Genomic DNA, 8200 nt, shown 5'->3' with positions numbered 1-8200 from the left:
CCTTCCTTTTTTTCTTTCTTTTCTTTTTTCTTCATTTGTTTCAATTTATCTTTTGTTTCGGCCATCTTTACAATTCCCTGAAATAGTAGAAATGTTAGTTAACAGCATTCACGTAAATAAAATACACCCAAGGTATTCTTTTCACTTACCATATGTTCATCCATTTCTGCTCTCATCCTTTCAACCAACTGCTCTCTATTCCAGTTGGCAATCCAGGGTTGCGCAGGTCTTTCTTCTCCTTTCTTGTCTTTGTTTTTTGACAGATGGAAGTAGACTATCATTAGGGCAAACAAGCAGCCATCGATTGACTTTTTCTTTTTCAGATTGTAATCAGTTATACCCTTGATGATGAAATCCAGAACATGGGCTCTCCAGTTTCCCTCTTTTATTTTGTCCATCTTAAAAATTGGTGCTAGGTGCACAGGGGAGATTTTGTTTATTGTGGTTGGCAACAGGAACGCCATCTGTATATAGAGGATGAAAATCCTCTTGAACATGAGGCGATCCTGTTCATTTCCAACACCAATACTCATCATCTCATCCGTCAGATTTTTTAGAGTCTTCCTTGAAATCTTCTAAAAATCTGTTTATCTTCAGAAAGTTCCTTATAACTGACTTTCTGAGGAAATAGATCTCCTACAAAAAAGAAAATAACTTACACTGAAAATCACTTGAAATACACCCAAACATCACTCATATACACCCCAATATGACTTATATACACATATGTTTGTTTCTTGATTATATGATAGCAGAATGAGATATTACGAAGAATAGAAGTATAGAGGTTTTCTGTAATGAGTTACCTGATGCGTTGAGGCCAAGCGCAGCCCCTATTGTACTGGGTTTAACTCTGAACGAACCGTAGCCAGTTTCGAGTGTGTTTTTCCCCAATTTAAAGGAGTTAGCCAACTCCTTTAATAATTTGTGATGCACCCTTAGTGGCGGGATGTGCATCAGTCCACCAAAACTTAAATCCCGAATAATTGCTTTCTTTTCCTCGCTCATATTTCCAAATTTTTCACTCAACAAATGGGTTGCACACTTCAAGTCTTTGGTTTGATGTAAACAAAGCAAAATTAGAGTCATTAGAATAAGATATATTTGTATTATGAAAAATTGATTTTATCTAAGACATATATTTGTGCTTACATTTTTTCCACCTTGGTTTTTGCTTGCTATTTTTACTGCAATAAAAAAGAGATGCTATCAATATATAAAAAATACACCCATATATCAATCAGATACACCCAAATATCATCCACATACACCCAACCCAGTCCCATAATCATTTAATTAAATCAGTTCAAAATCATATTCAATTCACTCAAACATGCATAAAATGACACTACAAGGTCAAGCACAATTAGAACAGTACCAGTTAGACTTCAAAACTCCTAATATATATATATATATTAGTACCATACACCTCTACATTTTTTGGATTATATGACATTATGAGTTCAGAAATATATTTAAGTTCAAAATGCCACTAGAAGCAACAGTTGCATGCCAAGTCCGAGATATACACCCAACAATCGGTCATATACACCCAAAAATCCGTCATATACACCCAAAAATCAGTTAGAAGAGGAAGAGTCTTTCATGTAAACATGCACAAACCTACTTAAAAAATATGTAAACATGCACAAAATATGTACCAAAACACACGTTAAAGCATTCATTAGAAGTATGTAAGATAGCGTAAACGAAGAACAGTTTTATCAGAACAGTAATATGAGATCTAAAACAAGAAGAACGGTAAAACCTAGAAGAACCTAGAAGAAACAGAGCGAGAAATACTGACGATATAGTGCTTCAAATTCGAAATCAGAAACAGAAATGTGAAAAACCTTGAATAACAGTAAAATAGTACGTTACCTTGAATAATGTTTCTTCCTTTTTTCTGCTGATTTTTTATGGAGATTTGTATCTTTTGTTTTTGATTTCTTCTACTCTTCGCGAGGAGTTGGAACGTTTTTTCAGAATCGTAATTTGTTTCGAATGTGGCTTGAAACTTGACGGTTTGCATTTTGTTTGAGGAAGAAGAGGAAGAGTGTGTCATAATGAGCGTGTTTTGAAAAACGCAACTATTGTGTGAGGCGCGTGCATTTGACACTCCATTCTAAAGAGTGTGTGCGCGTGATTTTTTTTGGGGCTGGGTCAACTTGTATGACTTGTAAGCCAAAAAAGCTTGTATGTGTAGTAGGCATGTAATATAAAATATAATAAATAAAAACTAAAGATTTATTTAATTAACAAAATATATGACACCCATTTGCTTAATAAAGATGAGCCATAAAAATTGCCCCTTGCAATATGAATCTAACATATTTTTTGTAAATCACCCTTTATTATTTTTTTATTGTGTTTCCCTAATTTTATACCCATTTTAAAACAATTAATATCTACATACAAGTTATTTATATTTGCGTGTTCTTGTTGTCTGTTTTTCTTCTCCTCCTCCTTCTTCTTCGTCACTCTTTCGTCTTTTTTTTCTCTTTTTTTTTGTTATTTTTCTCTTTCGTTATCGTCGTCACCAACACCACCTCCTCCTCCTCCTCCTCCTCTCTTCCTCCTTCTTTTCTCATTGGACTTTCTTCTTCTCCTTACTTTTCCTCCTTTTCCTCCATCATCTTCATCATCATGATCATCATCGTTATAATCATCGCCGTCTTCTTCTTATACATATCGTCGTTATCGTTATCGTCGCTATTGTTATCGTTATCGTAGAAGTTTTGCCATATTCAAAATTTTTGCCATAGAATGTTCTCAAAAGTTTCTTCTTATTATTTTACTCTCTTAACAAGAATAAAAACAAAAAAAAAAATCAAACAAAAAAGAAGAAACAAATAAGGCTACAAAATTACATAGAAGAAGATGAACTTACATTCATTCAACTAAAAAAAAAGAAATAAGAAAAAAAATACAGCATTAAAGAAAATATTTAAATATTTTCTTTAATGCTGTATTTTTTTTCTTATTTCTTTTTTTTTTAGTTAAATGAATGTAAGTTCATCTTCTTCTATGTAATTTTGTAGCCTTATTTGTTTCTTCTTTTCTGTCTTATGGTCAACACAAATGTGTTTAGTATCCATATCAAGAGATCTACACTTCCATGTGATGTCCATGTTATGTTTGTCTTTCACTTGCATTCCAGTAACTTGGATTAAGCATATCCCCTCACGAAAGGTTTCTTGCAGGATAAAGCATTGATGGAAGATCCAATCTATGAGGAATTCTAGCAAAGGGATGTGGAAGAATCAATTAGGCAAGGAAATGCAAAGGAAGCTGCTCTGCAGGTCTCAAACTGGGGTTTCAGCCTGTTGGACCTCAAGTTGTAGAAGAAAAAACAGAGTGGAAGTGCTGATTTGCTCATTTGGTTGAAGTAAATGTTCATTAAAGTTCAAGAGGAATACATGATTTTTCTTGGCCTAATACATATATGACAAGTGAGTGCATCAATGTTTACATATATTGTTTATATTATGAATAAACAGTACATTTTTATCTCAAGAAGCTTTAAATGTTTTGAATGGTTTAAATGTGATTTAGTCCGTTTTAAATGGTTTAAATGTTATATACTTATATACTTCGGTAAAAAAAAAAAGCATTTACTGTTTCTATGTTCATTAGTTTATGTTCAAATGTTGCTTTTGTTGCAACTTTGAAATTGGTCTTGTCTTAGTGAAACTAAGTGGATTGATTCACTTTCAGGAACAGGAACATAGGAACCGGTTGCCGTTAGTTTCCATGACTTTTTTATGCTTATGTGATTCAAACCACACAACTTATCTTTTCATTACTTCCATTCCTTCACACCCCTCTTTTGTTTTTTTTTAATTTTTATATTAAATTTTCCTGTTCCTTTTTTGTTTTTTTTTTTTGTTTCTCCATGTTCCCTTGCTTGATCTCTTCCTGATTTTGAGGCACCATACTTCACAGTTCATAGTTCTAACTTCTAAGTAACTCTCAAGTTAGTATCTATCTATATAAGATATTTTTAGTTTCCTTTATTACCCCTTGGATATCTAGAATTATCTTTCTTCTTATAAGAAAAAGAAATGTGCATTAATACCATTAATACCAATAATACTCTTCAGCCTCAGCCTTTGCCTTCTTCAATGAATAATGAATCATTGGTGCAGCAACCACAGCAGCAGATGAATAGTATGAGTAACAATAATTATGGATCTTTGAGTGGTAATAATCCTCCAACTCAGAGTTTTTATCAAAGTTCAGGAAGACCACCTTTGCCGAATCAAATGAAAACTGGTCGTGGAAATGCTTCTAATCTTATTAGGCATGGTAGTTCACCTGCTGGACTCTTTTCAAACCTGAACATTGAAGGTATGTGCTGCAACAATTTTAACTTTTTTCTTATTTTTCATTAATAAAAAATAAAACTTTCCTTTTTGGGTATAGTATGTGGGGTGTTGGTATGTCTAATTTTTTTTCCCTCCCATCTTTTTTGGAGACCAAAATTTTCTTCTCTGTTTGCTTATCCTTTCTAATTTCCTATAAAGGGAAAAAAGATTAAGAAATTACTCGGATAGAATTAACTCTAATAATTAAAAAAAATCTTGTGAAGTTGAATTGTCTTTCTAAATAATCCTAATTAGAGAGAATTAGTCTAAATCAAATCAGATTGGATTAATACGGGTCAAAGTAAAACTACCCAAAAGTGAAATTCTGTTATAGACACATTTTTGTTGTTAGAGCAAGTGAAAAACATAATTATTGTCTTCTTAGACTTTTGTGTATCTTTGTTTTGTGCTAGTTTTAGACTTGACCCAATACAGATATGGCAAGTGAGTGCATCAATGTTTAGAGTACTACACCCTCTTTACAAGCTTCATTTACTAAACCCTTCACTCTTAATTGATAAAAATCTTCTGCAAGCATTCTTCTAAGGACTTTTGCCCCCAAAGCCTTATGAGCAATGGTGAAATACTGGGACAATATGATATTGTTTATATTACGAATAAACAGTACATTTTTATCTCAAGAAGCTTTAAATGTTTTGAATGGTTTAAATATGATTTAGTCCGTTTTAATTTTTAAGCAATTGAAAACCAATTAGGACAATTTTTGGCCAATAATTTGAAAAATTAAAGTTGTAATATCGGTGCATGCATACAGTATCTGAAGTGGATCCAAGTTTGGTGGACAATTTTTGGAGTATCATCTTTACTTTAGCATAATTATTCTTAACTTTGATTCATGCTTTTTGGGTTTTAATTTTCATAAGCATTCTTCTTGTCAATAATGTGTTAGTGGGTCATAAATGGCCAAACCATTTTAGGCAAACTATCCTCATCTATTGTTATCAAAGCAAATCACTATGTGGTAAAGTTTATCAAAAGGTTACCACCGTTACATGTTAGTTCTTTAAAATTTTGCCACCATTACATGATAATTATAATCCATATGCTATATATATCTGTCTATCTTGGCCAACACAGACTTACATGTCTGTCTAATTGTATATTTATAAAGTGATAGTTGAAATTTATACATATATGCTTAACTTGTTCTTATACCATTTTTTGAACTGTTTGTTTGTAAGGGACATAATATTTTATATTGTACTATATTTTAATTAATGTTTATGGTATTCTTGCATGTCATATTTAGGACCAAAGATATTTTTCTTGTATCCAGAGGCTTAAGGTTTGTATAGATGATTCCAGAACCTTGAGATAAGCTACTCACTAGATCAAGAAAAGTTGAAGAGTTTATTGAATTAGCCCAACAAAAAAGCATGGAGATAGGTAAGGATTGTCTTTCAATTTTCTTTCATTCTTGGCCAACACAGACTTACATGTCTGTCTAATTGTATATTTATAAATTGATAGTGGAAATTTATACATATATGCTTAACTTGTTTTTATGCCATTTTTTGAACTGTTTGTAAGGGACATAATATTTTATACTGTACTGTATCTTAATTAATGTTTATGGTATTCTTGCATGTCATATTTAGGACCAAAGATATTTCTCTTTATCCAGAGGCTTAAGATTTGTATAGATAATTCCAGAACCTTGAGACAAGCTACTCACTAGATCAAGAAAAGTTGAAGAGTTTATTGAATTAGCCCAACAAAAAGGCATGGAGATAGGTAAGGATTTTCTTTCAATTTTCTTTCATTTTTTCATTTAGAAAAATCCTCACTAACTTAGTGTACTTGTTTGGTTAGATTTAATTATATAGTTACTGCTCACAAAGTTGGTGTACTTGCGTGGTTAGATTCAATTTTATTTTCATATATTTTATCTTCATCCTTTTGTGTTTTTAGAAGTTCTTTGTGTCATGTATTCGTTCAGCAAGTTATTTTTTATTTCTTTTCAGGTTTGGCGGTGGTTCCATAAATTATGTGAAGAGACGAGTCATGACTCATGATGATCTGATTGGTCATTTATATATCAAGTAAATTTTTTGTACTTTTTGATCAATTGAACCATGTTTCATTGTAAGTAGGGCAGTAAAGTTTTAATTTGATTTATATATTATATTTTTTTTCTAAGATTGAGTAGTATTTACCCTGAGAAAGGATTACACTAGAAAAGTTTTTTCCTCAACGGTGGTTTTTCACTTGTCCTTTACATTAGAGGCGGTTTTGTGGCTTTGTGGTAAATATAAAGTGTTGAGTTATTTATTATAACTACTATAAAGGGTTGAATGATTTGGTGCTTCTTCCCATTTGAACTACTACTTTGGTATGAGTTTATAAATGTGGTTTTTTTTAAGCTCATGTATAAAATTGCGGCGGTTTTGAAACCGCCGCAGATTTTTTTAAAATCCACTGAGCAAAATAGCGGCGGTTCTGCAACCGCCGCAAAATCGAATATCTGATTTGTTGCGGTTGTGCCAGCGGTTTCTCAAAATCGCCGCAAAATCAAATCTCCACCCCCTAATAGGCAACGCTTGTGGAACCGCTGGAATTTTGTTTCGCGGCGGTTTTAAACCGCAGCAAATCCATAATAAAACCGCCGCTATTTGGCGTGTCTCTTGTAGTGTTTTTGTGTATTTGTAGCAAATTTCGGGGTAAAACTGAGACATTTATGTGTATTGTTAAAAATTTTCGGTGTATTTACACTGATAAGTTTTGCATAATTCAAAACTCTTTCTCTTCCTCCTCTTCATCTTCTGCTGCTTCTTTTTCTTTTTCATCATTATCATGATCATCATCATCTTTTTTTTTTCTTATTCATCTTTTTTTTTTATTTTACCTTCTTAAGTTTTTTCTTGTTTTACTCTCTTAACAAGAATAAAAACAAAAAAATCAAATAAAGGAAAAGAAAAAACACATAATACTACAAAATTACTTAGAAGAGGATGAATATACATTCATTCAACTAAAAGAAAGAAATATGGAAAAAAAGAAGAAAAAAAATACAGCATTAAAGAAAATATTTTTGTGTATTTGTAGCTAATTTCAGTGTAAAACTAAGATATTTATGTCTATTGTTAAGAATTTTCGGTATATGTGTACTGATAAGTTCTGCATAATTCAAAACTCTTTCTCTTTCTCATCTTCATCTTTTGTTACTTCTTCTTCCTTTTCATCATTATCATTATTATCTTCTTTTTTATTTATCATTTTCTTATTGTTTTACTCTCTTAACAAGAATAAAAACAAAAAAAATCAAACAAAGAAGAAGAAACACATAATACTGCAAAATTACTTGGAATAGGATGAACCTACTACATTCATTTAACTAAAAGAAAGAAAGAAAGAAATAAGAAAAAAAGAAGAAAATAAAAAATGCAGCACTAAAAAAATATTTTTATGTATTTGTAGTAAATTTCGATGTAAAACTAAGATATTTATGTGTATTGTTAAGAATTTTTGGTTTATTTATACTGATAAGAAGAACAACAGCAGTAATAAAAAGAACAATGAAGAGGATAAAATACGCGAAGAAGAAAAAGAAGGAACGCAAAGAAAAAGGAGGAAAAACTCAAAGGAGGAGGAGGAGGAGGAGGAACGCAGGATACAAACGTTGGAAGAGGAATGACATGATTTCACATGCGCGTTATGTAGGTAGGTTTTGTTGGGTTAGAATTAACTTGTATGGAATTGTTTGCCAAAAATACTTGTATATGTAACAAGACTGATTTCAAAATTAAATACTTTCTGATATTGTATTCAACTAATGTTAGTAAACCAAAGATCCATGATAAATAGAAGCCAAT

General features: G+C 31.6%; 1 long non-coding RNA gene across 1 annotated transcript; it reads left to right on the top strand.

The window, feature by feature from the left end:
• On the top strand, nt 3069-6963 carry LOC110264886. The gene is made up of 3 exons (XR_002351203.1): nt 3069-3452; nt 5638-5774; nt 6353-6963. It is a non-coding gene; the product is annotated as an uncharacterized LOC110264886 (long non-coding RNA).

This window comes from Arachis ipaensis, chromosome B07 (assembly GCF_000816755.2).
Source record: "Arachis ipaensis cultivar K30076 chromosome B07, Araip1.1, whole genome shotgun sequence".
NCBI classification, from domain to species: Eukaryota; Viridiplantae; Streptophyta; class Magnoliopsida; order Fabales; family Fabaceae; genus Arachis; species Arachis ipaensis.
This window is presented reverse-complemented; position numbering and strand designations above follow the sequence as displayed.